Genomic DNA, 21,180 nt, shown 5'->3' with positions numbered 1-21,180 from the left:
AATCCTCTGAACCAGAAAAATCCTCATCAGAAACAGACAAATCAGAATGATGACTGTCATTTAAAAATTAATTTGAAAAATGAAAAGTTTTAAAAGACCTTTTACGTTTACTGGAAGGGGGAATAACAGACATAGCCTTCCTAATAGATTTAGAAACAAATTATTTTATATTAACAGGAACATCCTGAGTATTAGATGTTGAGGGAACAGCAACAGGTAATGGTATATTACTAATGGAAATACTATCTGCATTAGCAAGTTTATCATGACATACATCACAAACTACAGCCGGAGGAACAGTTACCACAAGTAGAACCAGCATCAGGCAGCGTCTTTCCAGAAGTAGATTCTGATCCAGGGTCAATTTGAGACATCTTGCAATATATAAAAGAAAAAACAACATATAAAGCAAAATTATCAAATTCCTTAAATGACAGTTTCAGGAATGGGAAAAAAAATGCCAATGAACAAGCCTCTAGCAACCAGAAGCAATAAAAAATGAAACTGAAATAATGTGAAAAAAAGGTGGAGACAAGAATGATGCCCACATTTTTTAGTGCCAAAAAAGACGCCCACATTATTGGCGCCTTAAATTTTTTGGCGCCAAGAATGACGCCACATCCGGTGACGCCGAAATTTTTGGCGCAAAACGTCAAAAAAATGACGCTATCACGAACAACTTCCGGCGTCAAGTATGACGCCGGAAATGATAAAAAAAAAATTTGCGCCAAAAAAGTCTGCGCCAAGAATGACGCAATAAATTGAAGCATTTTCAGCCCCCGCGAGCCTAACAGCCCACAGGGAAAAAAAGTCAATTGAAACAATTTTTAAGGTAAGAAAAAATTGATTATTCATATGCATTATCCCAAATAATGAAACTGACTGTCTGAAATAAGGAATATTGATCATCCTGAATCATGGCAAATATAAGTTTAAAGACATATATTTAGAACTTTATATATAAAGTGCCCAACCATAAAGTGTCACAAAAATAAGACTTACTTACCCCAGGACACTCATCTACATATAGTAGATAGCCAAACCAGTACTGAAACGAGAATCAGTAGAGGTAATGGTATATAAGAGTATATCGTCGATCTGAAAAGGGAGGTAAGAGATGAATCTCTACGACCGATAACAGAGAACCTATGAAATAGATCCCGTAGAAGGAGACCATTGAATTCAAATAGGCAATACTGAGAGGAAAACCAGGCTCCAGCCTGCTGCGAAGCACATATCAACGTAGAATCTAGCACAAACTTACTTCACCACCTCCACGGGAGGCAAAGTTTGTAAAACTGAATTGTGGGTGTGGTGAGGGGTGTATTTATAGGCATTTTGAGGTTTGGGAAACTTTGCCCCTCCTGGTAGGAATGTATATCCCATACGTCACTATCTCATGGACTCTTGCTAATTACATGAAAGAAATGTATTTTCTTTCTGCAGACACGCTGCATTTTCTGAGATAATTCAGAATCTGAAGATAACTGCTGTGGTAAACTGTCCAACCAAAAAGTAGAAGCAGCAGCATCAGCAGCCATACAGTAGATATAACAGGTCTAAGAATATAGTCAGTATGTAAATATGCCCTTCTTAGATAAGTTTCAAGCTTCCTATCTAAAGGATCCTTAAAAGAAGTACTGTCTTCCATAGGAATAGTAGTACGTTTGGCAAGAGTGGAAAGTGCACCATCAACTTTAGGAACTGTTTCCCAAAGTTCTAAATTGGCTACAGGTAAAGGATACAATTTCTTAAACCTAGAAGGGTTAAAAGAGGTACCAGGATTAGACCATTATTTAGCAATCACATTAGAGATAGCGTCAAGAATAGGAAATACTTCATGAGTAATAACAGTAGTCTTAAATACAGAATTTAGACGATTACTAGCTTTATCATCAGTAGGTTTAGACTCCTCAAAACCCAAAGTAAACAAAAACAGAATTTATGTTTACCTGATAAATTACTTTCTCCAACGGTGTGTCCGGTCCACGGCGTCATCCTTACTTGTGGGATATTCTCTTCCCCAACAGGAAATGGCAAAGAGCCCAGCAAAGCTGGTCACATGATCCCTCCTAGGCTCCGCCTACCCCAGTCATTCGACCGACGTTAAGGAGGAATATTTGCATAGGAGAAACCATATGATACCGTGGTGACTGTAGTTAAAGAAAATAAATTATCAGACCTGATTAAAAAAACCAGGGCGGGCCGTGGACCGGACACACCGTTGGAGAAAGTAATTTATCAGGTAAACATAAATTCTGTTTTCTCCAACATAGGTGTGTCCGGTCCACGGCGTCATCCTTACTTGTGGGAACCAATACCAAAGCTTTAGGACACGGATGATGGGAGGGAGCAAATCAGGTCACCTAGATGGAAGGCACCACGGCTTGCAAAACCTTTCTCCCAAAAATAGCCTCAGAAGAAGCAAAAGTATCAAACTTGTAAAATTTGGTAAAAGTGTGCAGTGAAGACCAAGTCGCTGCCCTACATATCTGATCAACAGAAGCCTCGTTCTTGAAGGCCCATGTGGAAGCCACAGCCCTAGTGGAATGAGCTGTGATTCTTTCGGGAGGCTGCCGTCCGGCAGTCTCGTAAGCCAATCTGATGATGCTTTTAATCCAAAAAGAGAGAGAGGTAGAAGTTGCTTTTTGACCTCTCCTTTTACCGGAATAAACAACAAACAAGGAAGATGTTTGTCTAAAATCCTTTGTAGCGTCTAAATAGAATTTTAGAGCGCGAACAACATCCAAATTGTGCAACAAACGTTCCTTCTTTGAAACTGGTTTCGGACACAGAGAAGGAACGATAATCTCCTGGTTAATGTTTTTGTTAGAAACAACTTTTGGAAGAAAACCAGGTTTAGTACGTAAAACCACCTTATCTGCATGGAACACCAGATAAGGAGGAGAACACTGCAGAGCAGATAATTCTGAAACTCTTCTAGCAGAAGAAATTGCAACCAAAAACAAAACTTTCCAAGATAATAACTTAATATCAACGGAATGCAAGGGTTCAAACGGAACCCCCTGAAGAACTGAAAGAACTAAGTTGAGACTCCAAGGAGGAGTCAAAGGTTTGTAAACAGGCTTGATTCTAACCAGAGCCTGAACAAAGGCTTGAACATCTGGCACAGCTGCCAGCTTTTTGTGAAGTAACACAGACAAGGCAGAAATCTGTCCCTTCAGGGAACTTGCAGATAATCCTTTTTCCAATCCTTCTTGAAGGAAGGATAGAATCTTAGGAATCTTAACCTTGTCCCAAGGGAATCCTTTAGATTCACACCAACAGATATATTTTTTCCAAATTTTGTGGTAAATCTTTCTAGTTACAGGCTTTCTGGCCTGAACAAGAGTATCGATAACAGAATCTGATAACCCTCGCTTCGATAAGATCAAGCGTTCAATCTCCAAGCAGTCAGCTGGAGAGAGACCAGATTCGGATGTTCGAACGGACCTTGAACAAGAAGGTCCCGTCTCAAAGGTAGCTTCCATGGTGGAGCCGATGACATATTCACCAGATCTGCATACCAAGTCCTGCGTGGCCACGCAGGAGCTATCAAGATCACCGACGCCCTCTCCTGATTGATCCTGGCTACCAGCCTGGGGATGAGAGGAAACGGCGGGAATACATAAGCTAGTTTGAAGGTCCAAGGTGCTACTAGTGCATCCACTAGAGCCGCCTTGGGATCCCTGGATCTGGACCCGTAGCAAGGAACTTTGAAGTTCTGACGAGAGGCCATCAGATCCATGTCTGGAATGCCCCACAGTTGAGTGATTTTGGGCAAAGATTTCCGGATGGAGTTCCCACTCCCCCGGATGTAATGTCTGACGACTCAGAAAATCCGCTTCCCAATTTTCCACTCCTGGGATGTGGATTGCAGACAGGTGGCAGGAGTGAGACTCCGCCCATTGAATGATTTTGGTCACTTCTTCCATCGCCAGGGAACTCCTTGTTCCCCCCTGATGGTTGATGTACGCAACAGTTGTCATGTTGTCTGATTGAAACCGTATGAACTTGGCCCTCGCTAGCTGAGGCCAAGCCTTGAGAGCATTGAATATCGCTCTCAGTTCCAGAATATTTATCGGTAGAAGAGATTCTTCCCGAGACCAAAGACCCTGAGCTTTCAGGGATCCCCAGACCGCGCCCCAGCCCATCAGACTGGCGTTGGTCGTGACAATGACCCACTCTGGTCTGCGGAGGGTCATCCCTTGTGACAGGTTGTCCAGGGACAGCCACCAACGGAGTGAGTCTCTGGTCCTCTGATTTACTTGTATCCTCGGAGACAAGTCTGTATAGTCCCCATTCCACTGACTGAGCATGCACAGTTGTAATGGTCTTAGATGAATGCGCGCAAAAGGAACTATGTCCATTGCCGCTACCATCAAACCTATCACTTCCATGCACTGCGCTATGGAAGGAAGAGGAACGGAATGAAGTATCCGACAAGAGTCTAGAAGTTTTGTTTTTCTGGCCTCTGTCAGAAAAATCCTCATTTCTAAGGAGTCTATTATTGTTCCCAAGAAGGGAACCCTTGTTGACGGAGATAGAACTCTTTTCCACGTTCACTTTCCATCCGTGAGATCTGAGAAAGGCCAGGACGATGTCCGTGTGAGCCTTTGCTTGAGGAAGGGACGACGCTTGAATCAGAATGTCGTCCAAGTAAGGTACTACAGCAATGCCCCTTGGTCTTAGCACAGCTAGAAGGGACCCTAGTACCTTTGTGAAAATCCTTGGAGCAGTGGCTAATCCGAAAGGAAGCGCCACGAACTGGTAATGCTTGTCCAGGAATGCGAACCTTAGGAACCGATGATGTTCCTTGTGGATAGGAATATGTAGATACGCATCCTTTAAATCCACCGTGGTCATGAATTGACCTTCCTGGATGGAAGGAAGAATTGTTCGAATGGTTTCCATTTTGAACGATGGAACCTTGAGAAACTTGTTTAAGATCTTGAGATCTAAGATTGGTCTGAACGTTCCCTCTTTTTTGGGAACTATGAACAGATTGGAGTAGAACCCCATCCCTTGTTCTCCTAATGGAACAGGATGAATCACTCCCATTTTTAACAGGTCTTCTACACAATGTAAGAATGCCTGTCTTTTTATGTGGTCTGAAGACAACTGAGACCTGTGGAACCTCCCCCTTGGGGGAAGCCCCTTGAATTCCAGAAGATAACCTTGGGAGACTATTTCTAGTGTCCAAGGATCCAGAACATCTCTTGCCCAAGCCTGAGCGAAGAGAGAGAGTCTGCCCCCCACCAGATCCGGTCCCGGATCGGGGGCCAACATTTCATGCTGTCTTGGTAGCAGTGGCAGGTTTCTTGGCCTGCTTTCCCTTGTTCCAGCCTTGCATTGGTCTCCAAGCTGGCTTGGCTTGAGAAGTATTACCCTCTTGCTTAGAGGACGTAGCACTTTGGGCTGGACCGTTTCTACGAAAGGGACGAAAATTAGGTTTATTTTTGGCCTTGAAAGGCCGATCCTGAGGAAGGGCGTGGCCCTTACCCCCAGTGATATCAGAGATAATCTCTTTCAAGTCAGGGCCAAACAGCGTTTTCCCCTTGAAAGGAATGTTAAGTAGCTTGTTCTTGGAAGACGCATCAGCTGACCAAGATTTCAACCAAAGCGCTCTGCGCGCCACAATAGCAAACCCAGAATTCTTAGCCGCTAACCTAGCCAATTGCAAAGTGGCGTCTAGGGTGAAAGAATTAGCCAATTTGAGAGCATTGATTCTGTCCATAATCTCCTCATAAGGAGGAGAATCACTATCGACCCGCCTTTACCAGCTCATCGAACCAGAAACATGCGGCTGTAGCGACAGGGACAATGCATGAAATTGGTTGTAGAAGGTAACCCTGCTGAACAAACATCTTTTTAAGTAAACCTTCTAATTTTTTATCCATAGGATCTTTGAAAGCACAACTATCTTCTATGGGTATAGTGGTGCGTTTGTTTAAAGTGGAAACCGCTCCCTCGACCTTGGGGACTGTCTGCCATAAGTCCTTTCTGGGGTCGACCATAGGAAACAATTTTTTAAATATGGGGGGAGGGACGAAAGGAATACCGGGCCTTTCCCATTCTTTATTTACAATGTCCGCCACCCGCTTGGGTATAGGAAAAGCTTCTGGGAGCCCCGGGACCTCTAGGAACTTGTCCATTTTACATAGCTTCTCTGGGATGACCAAATTGTCACAATCATCCAGAGTGGATAATACCTCCTTAAGCAGAGCGCGGAGATGTTCCAACTTAAATTTAAACGTAATCACATCAGGTTCAGCTTGTTGAGAAATGTTCCCTGAATCTGTAATTTCTCCCTCAGACAAAACCTCCCTGGCCCCATCAGACTGGTTTAGGGGCCCTTCAGAACCATTATTATCAGCGTCGTCATGCTCTTCAGTATCTAAAACAGAGCAGTCGCGCTTACGCTGATAAGTGTGCATTTTGGCTAAAATGTTTTTGACAGAATTATCCATTACAGCCGTTAATTGTTGCATAGTAAGGAGTATTGGCGCGCTAGATGTACTAGGGGCCTCCTGAGTGGGCAAGACTCGTGTAGACGAAGGAGGGAATGATGCAGTACCATGCTTACTCCCCTCACTTGAGGAATCATCTTGGGCATCATTTTCATTGTCACATAAATCACATTTATTTAAATGAGAAGGAACTCTGGCTTCCCCACATTCAGAACACAGTCTATCTGGTAGTTCAGACATGTTAAACAGGCATAAACTTGATAACAAAGTACAAAAAACGTTTTAAAATAAAACCGTTACTGTCACTTTAAATTTTAAACTGAACACACTTTATTACTGCAATTGCGAAAAAATATGAAGGAATTGTTCAAAATTCACCAAAATTTCACCACAGTGTCTTAAAGCCTTAAAAGTATTGCACACCAAATTTGGAAGCTTTAACCCTTAAAATAACGGAACCGGAGCCGTTTTTAACTTTAACCCCTTTACAGTCCCTGGTATCTGCTTTGCTGAGACCCAACCAAGCCCAAAGGGGAATACGATACCAAATGACGCCTTCAGAAAGTCTTTTCTATGTATCAGAGCTCCTCACACATGCGACTGCATGTCATGCCTCTCAAAAACAAGTGCGCAACACCGGCGCGAAAATGAGGCTCTGCCTATGATTTGGGAAAGCCCCTAAAGAATAAGGTGTCTAAAACAGTGCCTGCCGATATAATCTTATCAAAATACCCAGATTAAATGATTCCTCAAGGCTAAATATGTGTTAATAATGAATCGATTTAGCCCAGAAAAAGTCTACAGTCTTAATAAGCCCTTGTGAAGCCCTTATTTACTATCTTAATAAACATGGCTTACCGGATCCCATAGGGAAAATGACAGCTTCCAGCATTACATCGTCTTGTTAGAATGTGTCATACCTCAAGCAGCAAGAGACTGCTCACTGTTCCCCCAACTGAAGTTAATTCCTCTCAACAGTCCTGTGTGGAACAGCCATGGATTTTAGTAACGGTTGCTAAAATCATTTTCCTCATACAAACAGAAATCTTCATCTCTTTTCTGTTTCTGAGTAAATAGTACATACCAGCACTATTTTAAAATAACAAACTCTTGATTGAATAATAAAAACTACAGTTAAACACTAAAAAACTCTAAGCCATCTCCGTGGAGATGTTGCCTGTACAACGGCAAAGAGAATGACTGGGGTAGGCGGAGCCTAGGAGGGATCATGTGACCAGCTTTGCTGGGCTCTTTGCCATTTCCTGTTGGGGAAGAGAATATCCCACAAGTAAGGATGACGCCGTGGACCGGACACACCTATGTTGGAGAAACTTCCTGTAAGAGAGAGTTAATATATTCTATCTTAAATAAAAAATATTTGTCTATATCTGATGTGGCATCCTCTGAATCAGAGGAAAACCCATCAGTAGAGGATACATCAGTATGCTGAAGGTCAGAACTTTATTTACTAGGTTTAGGAAAATGTTGCAAAACCCTTTTACGTTTATTTAAAGGCGACAATAGCAGTAATTGCCTTCTCTATAGCTGCAGCAATAAAATCTTTAATTTCTGCAGTAATGCTATGTACATTAGAATGAGATGGACTAATAGTGGGTGTATTTGTACTCCTAGATATATTATCAGCATTTAACAATCTGTCAAAAAGAGCCACATAATTGAGCTAAAGAATTTAGATCAGCTTTATTACAACAAGCACACTTAGTTTTGGTAGATACGTGTTCAGGCAGTTCATTCCTATGGTAACATCAGAGGCAGATTCAGTTTGAGACATAATTGCAACAAAACAAAAATTTGAAAAAAAAAAATTATATCCATGCTCCTATATATGCTAAATATAACAGCCTTGAGAGAATAGTTAACAGAGATTTTATGCAGCATTTTATTAATCAGTTTTCTTTTTTTTTTTATAAAAAGGTTTTGCTCAAAGTGTTTTCTGAGAACACTGAATGAGCTGGGGCGGAGCTTATAATGGCAATATTGGCTGGAATATTTTGGCACCAAAAAAATGGCGCAAAATGATGAGCTATGGCAAATAGCATCATCACATGGGCGACACGCAAAGTTGTAGTTGATCTCTAATACAACTATCACTCGATTTACAGCCTTATGAAAAGCTTTCCCATAAAACATGGTATCATCAGGCAATACTCCCCCTTCACATCCCTCAGATAAACACTGTACTTGGAGAGGAACTGAGCTTCAAAATGCTTAGAAGCACCTTTCACTGAAGAAATAAAGCACATCATGCCTCAGCACCTTCTAAGGAGGCAACGTTTTTAAAACTGAGGTATGAGTGAGGTGGGAAGTGCATTTATAGGCATTTGAGGTTTGGGAAACTTTGCCCCCTCCCGGTAGGAATGTATATCCCATCAGTAACTAGCTTGTGGACTGTCACCACCATGAAATAAATAAATTTATCAGGCAAGCATAAATTATATTTTCTCTTTCATAAAAGGTTGTCAGTCCATAAATCCATTACTCTTTGGAACGAATACCCAAGCTGTGGAGTTGACAAGTAATCTGAGCGGGACCAGACTTATACTATTCCAAATAGACTACATTATTTCCCCCCAGAAAAAAAATTGCACACCCACTTTGCCATCCAGCTAGCGGGGTACGCATCGATTGTAGGAAGACTGATTTGTCATCAATCGGCTAACTAGAGCAGGAGCTGAGGATCGCCGGTCTGCTTTCCATAAAGAAAGATATTTTAATAAACATAATTTATGCTTACCTGATAAATTTATTTCTCTTGTAGTGTATCCAGTCCACGGATCATCTATTACTTATGAGATATTCTCCTTCCCAACAGGAAGTTGCAAGAGGATCACCCACAGCAGAGCTGCTATATAGCTCCTCCCCTAACTGCCATATCCAGTCATTCGACCGAAAAAAACAGAGAAAGGAGAAACCATAGGGTGCAGTGGTGACTGTAGTTTAATTAAATTTTAGACCTGCCTTAAAATGACAGGGCGGGCCGTGGACTGGATACACTTCAAGAGAAATAAATTTATCAGGTAAGCATAAATTATGTTTTCTCTTGTTAAGTGTATCCAGTCCACGGATCATCCATTACTTATGGGATACCAATACCAAAGCTAAAGTACACGGATGATGGGAGGGACAAGGCAGGGATTAAGCGGAAGGAACCACTGCCTGAAGAACCTTTCTCCCAAAAACAGCCTCCGAAGAAGCAAAAGTATCAAATTTGTAAAATTTTGAAAAAGTGTTAAGCGAAGACCAAGTCGCGGCCTTGCAAATCTGTTCAACAGAGGCCTCATTTTTAAAGGCCCAGGTGGAAGCCACAGCTCTAGTAGAATGAGCTGTAATTCTTTCAGGGGGCTGCTGTCCAGCAGTCTCATAGGCTAGGCGCATAATACTCCGAAGCCAAAAGGAAAGAGGTTGCCGAAGCTTTTTGACCTCTCCTCTGTCCAGAATAAACGACAAACAGGGAAGATGTTTGACGAAAATCTTTAGTAGCTTGTAAGTAAAACTTCAAGGCACGGACTACGTCCAGATTATGTAAAAGACGTTCCTTCTTTGAAGAAGGATTAGGACACAATGATGGAACAACAATCTCTTGATTGATATTCTTGTTAGAAACCACCTTAGGTAAAAACCCAGGTTTGGTACGCAGAACTACCTTAGCCGCATGAAAAATCAGATAAGGAGAATCACATTGTAAGGCAGATAGCTCAGAGACTCTCCGAGCCGAGGAAATAGCCATCAAAAACAGAACTTTCCAAGATAAAAGCTTAATATCAATGGAATGAAGGGGTTCAAACGGAACTCCTTGAAGAACTTTAAGAACCAAGTTTAAGCTCCATGGGGAGCAACAGGTTTAAACACAGGCTTAATTCTAACCAAAGCCTGACAAAATGCCTGGACGCCTGGAACTTCTGCCAGACGCTTGTGCAAAAGAATAGACAGAGCAGAAATCTGTCCCTTTAAGGAACTAGCTGATAATCCTTTGTCCAAACCCTCTTGGAGAAAGGACAATATCCTAGGAATCCTAACCTTACTCCATTAGTAATTCTTGGATTCACACCAGTAAAGATATGTACGCCATATCTTGTGATAGATTTTCCTGGTAACAGGCTTTCGTGCCTGTATTAAAAGGTATCAATGACTGACTCGGAGAAGCCACGCTTTGATAGAATCAAGCGTTCAATCTCCATGCAGTCAGTCTCAGAGAAATTAGATTTGGATGATTGAAAGGACCTTGTATTAGAAGGTCCTGTCTTAGAGGCAGAGTCCATGGTGGAAAGGATGACATGTCCACTAGGTCTGCATACCAGGTCCTGCGTGGCCACGCAGGCGCTATTAGAATCACCAATGCTCTCTCCTGTTTGATTTTGGCAATCAGTCGAGGGAGCAGAGGAAACACCTAAGCCAGGTTGAAGAACCAAGGCGCTGCTAGAGCATCTATCAGCGTCGCTTCTGGGTCCCTGGACCTGGATCCGTAACAAGGAAGCTTGGCGTTCTGGCGAGACGCCATGAGATCCAACTCTGGTTTGCCCCAACAATGAATCAACTGAGCAAACACCTTCGGATGGAGTTCCCACTCCCCCGGGTGAAAAGTCTGACGACTTAGAAAATCCGCCTCCCAGTTCTCCACGCCTGGGATATGGATTGCCGACAGGTGGCAAGAGAGTCTCTGCCCAGCGAATTATTTTTGAGACTTCTAACATCGCTAGGGAACTCCTGGTTCCCCCTTGATGGTTGATGTAAGCCACAGTCGTGATATTGTCCGACTGAAATCTGATGAACCTTAGTGTTGCTAACTGAGGCCAAGCCAGAAGAGCATTGAATATTGCTCTTAACTCCAGAATATTTATCGGAAGGAGTTTCTCCTCCTGAGTCCACGATCCCTGTGCCTACAGGGAGTTCCAGACTGCACCCCAACCTAGAAGGCTGGCATCTGTTGTTACAATTGTCCAATCTGGCCTGCGAAAGGTCATACCCTCGGACAGGTGGACCAGAGACAACCACCAGAGAAGAGAATCTCTGGTCTCTTGATCCAGATTTAGCAGAGGGGACAAATCTGTGTAATCCCCATTCCACTGACTTAGCATGCATAATTGCAGCGGTCTGAGATGTAGGCGCGCAAATGGCACTATGTCCATTGCCGCTACCATTAAGCCGATCACCTCCATACACTGAGCCACCGAAGGGCGCGGAATGGAATGAAGAATATGGCAAGCATTTAGAAGCTTTGATAACCTGGACTCTGTCAGGTAAATTTTCATCTCTACAGAATTTATAAGAGTCCCTAAGAAGGAGACTCTTGTGAGTGGGGATAGAGAACTCTTTTCCTCGTTCACTTTCCACCCGTGCGATCTCAGAAATGCCAGAACTATCTCTGTATGAGACTTGGCAATTTGAAAGCTTGACGCCTGTATCAGGATGTCGTCTAGATACGGAGCCACCGCTATGCCTCACGGTCTTAGAACCGCCAGAAGTGAGCCCAGAACCTTCGTAAAGATTCTCGGGGCTGTAGCCAACCCGAAGGGAAGAGCTACAAATTGGTAATGCCTGTCTAGAAAGGCAAACCTTAGGAACCGATGATGATCTTTGTGAATCGGTATGTGAAGGTAGGCATCCTTTAAGTCCACTGTGGTCATGTATTGACCCTCTTGGATCATGGGTAGGATGGTCCGAATAGTTTCCATTTTGAAAGATGGAACTCTGAGGAATTTGTTTAAGATCTTTAGATCCAAAATTGGTCTGAAGGTTCCCTCTTTTCTGGGAACCACAAACAGATTTGAATAAAAACCCTATCCTTGTTCCGTCCGCGGAACTGGATGGATCACTCCCATTACTAGGAGGTCTTGCACACAGCGTACAAATGCCTATTTATCTGATTTGCAGATAACCTTCAAAGATGAAATCTCCCTTGTGAAGGGGAAGCTTTGAAGTCCAGAAGATATCCCTGAGATATGATCTCCAACGCCCAGGGATCCTGAACATCTCTTGCCCACGCCTGGGCAAAGAGAAAAAGTCTGCCCCCTACTAGATCCGTCGCCGGATAGGGGGCCGTTCCTTCATGCTGTCTTAGAGGCAGCAGCAGGCTTTCTGGCCTGCTTGCCTTTGTTCCAGGACTGGTTAGGTTTCCAGGCCTGCTTAGATTGAGCAAAAGTTCCCTCTTGTCTTGAAGCGGAGGAAGTTGATGCTGCACCTGCCTTGGAATTTCGAAAGGCACAAAAATTAGACTGTTTGGCCTTTGATTTGGCCCTGTCCTGAGGAAGGGTATGACCCTTACCTCCAGTAATGTCATCAATTTCTTTCAAACCAGGCCCGAATAAGGTCTGCCCCTTGAAAGGAACGTTGAGTAATTTAGACTTAGGCCCTACGCGCCTGGATGGCGAATCCGGAATTCTTAGCCGTTAGTTTAGTCAAATGAACAATGGCATCAGAAACAAATGAGTTAGCTAGCTTAAGAGTTCTAAGCTTGTCAACAATTTCAGTCAATGGAGCTATATGGATGGCCTCTTCCAGGGCCTCAAACCAGAACGCCGCAGCAGTGACAGGCGCAATGCATGCAAGGGGCTGTAAAATAAAACCTTGTTGAATAAACATTTTCTTAAGGTAACCCTCTAATTTTTTTATCCATTGGATCTGAAAAAGCACAACTGTCCTCAACCGGGATAGTGGTACGCTTTGCTAAAGTAGAAACTGCTCCCTCCACCTTAGGGACAGTCTGCCATAAGTCCCGTGTAGTGGCATCTATTGGAAACATTTTTCTAAATATAGGAGGTGGGGAAAAGGGCACACCGGGCCTATCCCACTCCTTACTAATAATTTCTGTAAGCCTTTTAGGTATTGGAAAAACATCAGTACTCACCGGCACTGCATAGTATTTATCCAGCCTACACAATTTCTCTGGCACTGCAATTGTGTCACAGTCATTCAGAGCAGCTAATACCTCCCCAAGCAATACACGGAGGTTCTCAAGCTTAAATTTAAAATTAGAAATCTCTGAATCAGGTCTCCCCGAATCAGAGACGTCACCCACAGACTGAAGCTCTCCGTCCTCAGGTTCTGCATATTGTGACGCAGTATCAGACATGGCTCTTACAGCATCTATGCGCTCTGTATCTCATCTAACCCCAGAGCTATCGCGCTTGCCTCTCAATTCAGGCAATCTAGATAATAACTCTGACAGGGTATTATTCATGATTGCAGCCATGTCCTGCAAAGTAATCGCTATGGGCGTCCCTGATGTACTTGGCGCCATATTAGCGTGCGTCCCTTGAGCGGGAGGCGAAGGGTCCGACACGTGGGGAGAGTTAGTCGGCATAACTTCCCCCTCGACAGACCCCTCTGGTGACAATTCTTTTATAGATAAAGACTGATCTTTACTGTTTAAGGTGAAATCAATACATTTAGTACACATTCTCCTATGGGGCTCCACCATGGCTTTTAAACATAATGAACAAGTATCCTCTGTTTCAGACATGTTTGTACAGACTAGCAAGCTAGGAAAACACTTTAAAGCAAGTTAACAAGCAATATAAAAAAACTTTACTGTGCCTTTAAGAGAAACAAATTTTGACAAAATTTGAAATAACAGTGAAAAAAGGCAGTTACACTAACAAAATTTTTACAGTGTATGTAACAAGTCAGCAGAGCATTGCACCCATTTGCAAATGGATGATTAACCCCTTAATAACAAAAACAGAATAATAAATGACAAAAAACAGAATTTATGTTTACCTGATAAATTACTTTCTCCAACGGTGTGTCCGGTCCACGGCGTCATCCTTACTTGTGGGATATTCTCTTCCCCAACAGGAAATGGCAAAGAGCCCAGCAAAGCTGGTCACATGATCCCTCCTAGGCTCCGCCTACCCCAGTCATTCGACCGACGTTAAGGAGGAATATTTGCATAGGAGAAACCATATGTTACCGTGGTGACTGTAGTTAAAGAAAATAAACCATCAGACCTGATTAAAAAAACCAGGGCGGGCCGTGGACCGGACACACCGTTGGAGAAAGTAATTTATCAGGTAAACATAAATTCTGTTTTCTCCAACATAGGTGTGTCCGGTCCACGGCGTCATCCTTACTTGTGGGAACCAATACCAAAGCTTTAGGACACGGATGAAGGGAGGGAGCAAATCAGGTCACCTAAATGGAAGGCACCACGGCTTGCAAAACCTTTCTCCCAAAAATAGCCTCAGAAGAAGCAAAAGTATCAAATTTGTAAAATTTAGAAAAAGTGTGCAGTGAAGACCAAGTCGCTGCCTTACATATCTGATCAACAGAAGCCTCGTTCTTGAAGGCCCATGTGGAAGCCACAGCCCTAGTGGAGTGAGCTGTGATTCTTTCAGGAGGCTGCCGTCCGGCAGTCTCATAAGCCAATCGGATAATGCTTTTAATCCAGAAGGAGAGAGAGGTAGAAGTTGCTTTTTGACCTCTCCGTTTACCAGAATAAACAACAAACAAAGACAAAGTTTGTCTGAAATCCTTAGTAGCTGCTAAGTAAAATTTGAGAGCACGAACTACATCCAAGTTGTGCAACAAACGTTCCTTCTTTGAAACTGGATTAGGACACAAAGAAGGCACAACTATCTCCTGGTTAATGTTTTTGTTAGAAACAACTTTTGGAAGAAAACCAGGTTTAGTACGCAAAACCACCTTATCTGCATGGAACACCAGATAAGGAGAAGAACACTGCAGAGCAGATAATTCTGAAACTCTTCTAGCAGAAGAATTGCAACCAAAAACAAAACTTTCCAAGATAATAACTTAATATCAACGGAATGTAAGGGTTCAAACGGAACCCCCTGAAGAACTGAAAGAACTAGGTTGAGACTCCAAGGAGGAGTCAAAATTTTGTAAACAGGCTTGATTCTAACCAGAGCCTGAACAAAGGCTAGAACATCTGGCACAGCTGCCAGCTTTTTGTGAAGTAACACAGACAAGGCAGAAATCTGTCCCATCAAGGAACTTGCAGATAATCCTTTTTCCAATCCTTCTCGAAGGAAGGATAGACTCTTAGGAATCTTAACCTTGTCCCAAGGGAATCCTGCAGATTCACACCAACAGATATACCAAATTATGTGGTAATTTTTCTGGTTACAGGCTTTCAGGCCTGAACAAGAGTATTAATAACAGAATCTGAGAACCCTCGCTTTGATAAGATCAAGCGTTCAATCTCCAAGCAGTCAGCTGGAGTGGGTCGAACGGACCTAGAACAAGAAGGTCTCGTCTCAAAGGTAGCTTCCATGGTGGAGCCGATGACATATTCACCAGATCTGCATACCAAGTCCTGCGTGGCCACGCAGGAGCTATCAAAATCACCGACGCCCTCTCCTGATTGATCCTGGCTACCAGCCTGGGGATGAGAGGAAACGGCGGGAACACATAAGCTAGTTTGAAGGTCCAAGGTGCTACTAGTGCATCCACTAGAGCCGCCTTGGGATCCCTGGATCTGTACCCGTAGTAAGGAACTCTGAAGTTCTGACGAGAGGCCATCAGATCCATGTCTGGAATGCCCCACGGTTGAGTGACTTGGGCAAAGATTTCCGGATGGAGTTCCCACTCCCCCGGATGCAATGTCTGACGACTCAGAAAATCCGCTTCCCAATTTTCCACTCCTGGGATGTGGATAGCAGACAGGTGGCAGGAGTGAGACTCCGCCCATAGAATGATTTTGGTCACTTCTTCCATCGCTAGGGAACTCCTTGTTCCCCCCTGATGGTTGATGTATGAACTTGGCCCTCGCTAGCTGAGGCCAAGCTTTGAGAGCATTGAATATCGCTCTCAGTTCCAGAATATTTATCGGTAGAAGAGATTCTACCCAAGACCAAAGACCCTGAGCTTTCAGGGATCCCCAGACCGCGCCCCAGCCCATCAGACTGGCGTCGGTCGTGACAATGACCCACTCTGGTCTGCGGAAGGTCATCCCTTGTGACAGGTTGTCCAGGGACAGCCACCAACGGAATGAGTCTCTGGTCCTCTGATTTACTTGTATCTTCGGAGACAAGTCTGAATAGTCCCCATTCCACTGACTGAGCATGAACAGTTGTAATGGTCTTAGATGAATGCGCACAAAAGGAACTATGTCCATTGCCGCTACCATCAAACCTATCACTTCCATGCACTGCGCTATGGAAGGAAGAGGAACGGAATGAAGTATCCGACAAGAGTCTAGAAGTTTTGTTTTTCTGGCTTCTGTCAGAAAAATCCTCATTTCTAAGGAGTCTATTATAGTTCCCAAGAAGGGAACCCTCGTTGACGGAGATAGAGAACTCTTTTCCACGTTCACTTTCCATCCGTGAGATCTGAGAAAGGCCAGGACAATGTCCGTGTGAGCCTTTACTTGAGGAAGGGACGACGCTCGAATCAGAATGTCGTCCAAGTAAGGTACTACAGCAATGCCCCTTGGTCTTAGCACCGCCAGAAGGGACCCTAGTACCTATGAGAAAATCCTAGGAGCAGTGGCTAATCCGAAAGAAAACGCCACGAACTGGAAATGCTTGTCCAGGAATGCAAACCTTAGGAACCGATGATGTTCCTTGTGGATAGGAATATGTAGATACGCATCCTTGAAATCCACCTTGGTCATGAATTGACCTTCCTGGATGGAAGGAAGAAGTGTTCGAATGGTTTCCATCTTGAACGATGGAACCTTGAGAAACTTGTTCAAGATCTTGAGATCTAAGATTGGTCTGAACGTTCCCTCTTTTTTGGGAACTATGAACAGATTGGAGTAGAACCCCATCCCTTGTTCTCCTAATGGAACAGGATGAATCACTCCCATTTTTAGCAGGTCTTCTACCCAATGTAAGAATGCCTGTCTTCTTATGTGGTCTGAAGACAACTGAGACCTGTGGAACCTCCCCCTTGGAGGAAGCCCCTTGAACTCCAGAGAATAACCTTGGGAGACTATTTCTAGCGCCCAAGGATCCAGAACATCTCTTGCCCCAGCCTGAGCGAAGAGAGAGAGTCTGCCCCCCACCAGATCCGGTCCCGGATCGGGGGCCCGCATTTCATGCTGTCTTGGTAGCAGTGGCAGGTTTCCTGGCCTGCTTTCCTTTGTTCCAGCCTTGCATAGGTCTCCAGGCTGGATTGGCTTGAGAAGTATTACCTTCCTGCTTAGAGGACGTAGCCCTTGGGGCTGATCCGTTTCTGCGAAAGGGACGAAACTTAGGTTTATTTTTGGTCTTGAAAAGACCTATCCTGAGGAAGGGCGTGGCCCTTGCCCCCAGTGATATCAGAGATAATCTCTTTCAAGTCAGGGCCAAAGAGTGTTTTCCCCTTGAAAGGAATGTCAAGCAATTTGTTCTTGGAAGACGCATCCGCTGCCCAAGATTTTAACCAAAGCGCTCTGCGCCACAATAGCAAACCCAGAATTTTTTCGCCGCTAACCTAGCCAATTGCAAGGTGGCGTCTAGGGTGAAAGAATTAGCCAATTTAAGAGCACGAATTCTGTCCATAATCTCCTCATAAGAAGAAGAATTACTAATAATCGCCTTTCCTAGCTCATCAAACTAGAAACACGCGGCTGCAGTGACAGGGACAATGCATGCAATTGGTTGTAGAAGGGAACCTTGCTGAACAAACATCTTTAGCAGACCTTCTAATTTTTTATCCATAGGATCTTGGAAAGCACAACTATCTTCTATGGGTATAGTGGCGCGCTTGTGTAGAGTAGAAACCGCCCCCTCGACCTTGGGGACTGTCTGCCATCAGTCCTTTCTGGGGTCGACTATAGGAAAACAATTTTATAAATATGGGGGGGAGGTACTAAAGGTATACCGGGCCTGTCCCATTCTTTACTAACAATGTACGCCACCCGCTTGGATATAGGAAAAGCTTCGGGGGGCCCCGGGGCCTCTAAGAACTTTTCCATTTTACATAGTGGTTCTGGAATGACCAGATAATCACAATCATCCAAATTGGATAACACCTCCTTAAGCAGAGCGCGGAGATGTTCCAACTTAAATTTAAAAGTAATCACATCAGGTTCAGCTTGTTGAGAAATGTTTCCTGAATCTGAAATTTCTCCCTCAGACAAAACCTCCCTGGCCCCCTCAGACTGGTGTAGGGGCCCTTCAGAAACCATATCATCAGCGTTCTCATGCTCTACAGAATTTTCTAAAACAGAGCAGTCGCGCTTTCGCTGATAAGTGGGCATATTGGCTAAAATGTTTTTGATAGAATTATCCATTACAGCCGTTAAATGTTGCATAGTAAGGAGTATTGGCGCACTAGATGTACTAGGGGCCTCCTGTATGGGCAAGACTGGTGTAGACGAAGGAGGGGATGATGCAGTACCATGCTTACTCCCCTCACTTGAGGAATCATCTTGGGCATCATTTTTACTAAATTTTTTTATGACATAAAATACATATAGTTAAATGAGAAGGAACCTTGGTTTCCCCACAGTCAGAACACAATCTATCTGGTAGTTCAGACATGTTAAACAGGCATAAACTTGATAGACGAAGGAGGGAATGATGCAGTACCATGCTTACTCCCCTCACTTGAGGAATCATCTTGGGCATCATTTTCAGTGTCACATAAATCACATCTATTTAAATGAGAAGGAACCTTGGCTTCCCCACATTCAGAACACAGTCTATCTGGTAGTTCAGACATGTTAAACAGGCATAAACTTGATAACAAAGTACAAAAAACGTTTTAAAATAAAACCGTTACTGTCACTTTAAATTTTAAACTGAACACACTTTATTACTGCAATTGCGAAAAAATATGAAGGGATTGTTCAAAATTCACCAAAATTTCACCACAGTGTCTTAAAGCCTTAAAAGTATTGCACACCAAATTTGGAAGCTTTAACCCTTAAAATAACGGAACCGGAGCCGTTTTTATATTTAACCCCTTTACAGTCCCTGGAATCTGCTATGCTGAGACCCAACCAAGCCCAAAGGGGAATACGATACCAAATGATGCCTTCAGAAAGACTTCTATGTATCAGAGCTCCACACACATGCAGCTGCATGCCATTGTTCTCAAAAACAAGTGCGCCATACCGGCGCGAAAATGAGGCTCTGACAATGATTAGGGAAAGTCCCTAAAGAATAAGGTGTCTAAAACAGTGCCTGCCGATATAATCTTATCAAAATACCCAGATTAAATGATTCCTCAAGGCTAAATATGTGTTAATAATGAATCGATTTAGCCCAGAAAAAGTCTACAGTCTTAATAAGCCCTTGTGAAGCCCTTATTTACTATCTTAATAAACATGGCTTACCGGATCCCATAGGGAAAATGACAGCTTCCAGCATTACATCGTCTTGTTAGAATGTGTCATACCTCAAGCAGTAAGAGACTGCACACTGTTCCCCCAACTGAAGTTAATTGCTCTCAACAGTCCTGTGTGGAACAGCCATGGATTTTAGTTACGGTGCTAAAATCATTTTCCTCATACAAACAGAAATCTTCATCTCTTTTCTGTTTCTGAGTAAATAGTACATACCAGCACTATTTTAAAATAACAAACTCTTGATTGAATAATAAAAACTACAGTTAAACACTAAAAAACTCTAAGCCATCTCCGTGGAGATGTTGCCTGTACAACGGCAAAGAGAATGACTGGGGTAGGCGGAGCCTAGGAGGGATCATGTGACCAGCTTTGCTGGGCTCTTTGCCATTTCCTGTTGGGGAAGAGAATATCCCACAAGTAAGGATGACGCCGTGGACCGGACACACCTATGTTGGAGAAACGTTTTTTAAACACAGTCACAACAACTGCCACAGTCTACTGTGATTGTTACCCTCCTCAAACACGACTTTGAAGCCTTTTGAGCCCTTCAGAGATGTCCTGTATCATGCAGAGGGAAGCTGAATGTCTCTGTCAGTATTTTTATCTGCACAGAAAAGCACTAAAATAGGCCCTTCCCACTCATATTGCAACAGTGGAAAGCTTCAGGAAACTGTCTCTAGGCAGAAATCAAACCAGCCATGTGGAAAAAAACTAGGCCCCAATAAGTTTTGTCACCAAGCATATATAAAAACGATTAACATGCCAGCAAACGTTTTATATTACATTTTTATAAGAGTATGCATCTCTATTAATAAGCCTGATACCAGTAGCTATCACTGCATTTAAGGCTTTACTTACATTAATCCGGTATAAGCAGCATTTTCTAGCAAATTCCATCCCTAGAAAAATATTAACTGCACATACCTTACTTCAGGAAAACCTGAATATATATTATAATATTAGCAACCTCCATTCCCTCTCTGAAGTTACCTCACTCCTCAGAATATGTGAGAACAGCCATGGATCTTAGTTACTTCTGCTAAGATCACAGAAAATGCAGGCAGATTCTTCTTCAAAATACTGCCTGAGATAAACAGCACACTCTGGTACCATTTAAAAATAACAAACTTTTGATTGAAGAAATAAACTAAGTATAAAACACCACACTCCTCTTACGACCTCCATCTTGGTTGAGGCTTGGATATGACAGTTAGGGGAGGAGCTATATAGCAGCTCTGCTGTGGGTGATCCTCTTGCAACTTCCTGTTGGGAAGGAGAATATCCCATAAGTAATGGATGATCCGTGGACTGGATACACTTAACAAGAGAAAAGAAGCTTTATTGTACAGTTTAAACAAGTGTCCCTGTTTTTAAGAGTATTTTTAAATATCGGGCACTTATTCATTAAAGGGACATTCTAGGCCAAAATAAACTTTCATGATTCAGATAGAA

General features: G+C 43.2%; 1 protein-coding gene across 5 annotated transcripts in view; it reads right to left on the bottom strand.

Moving 5' to 3' along the window:
* PAK2 (p21 (RAC1) activated kinase 2) overlaps positions 1 to 21,180 on the bottom strand; it is a 505,361-nt gene that overhangs the window by 382,651 nt on the left and 101,530 nt on the right. The window lies entirely within an intron of this gene.

This window comes from Bombina bombina, chromosome 4 (genome assembly GCF_027579735.1).
Source record: "Bombina bombina isolate aBomBom1 chromosome 4, aBomBom1.pri, whole genome shotgun sequence".
Taxonomy (NCBI): Eukaryota; Metazoa; Chordata; class Amphibia; order Anura; family Bombinatoridae; genus Bombina; species Bombina bombina.
The sequence above is the reverse complement of the archived record's forward strand: the minus strand, read 5'-3'. Positions and strand labels throughout refer to the sequence as shown.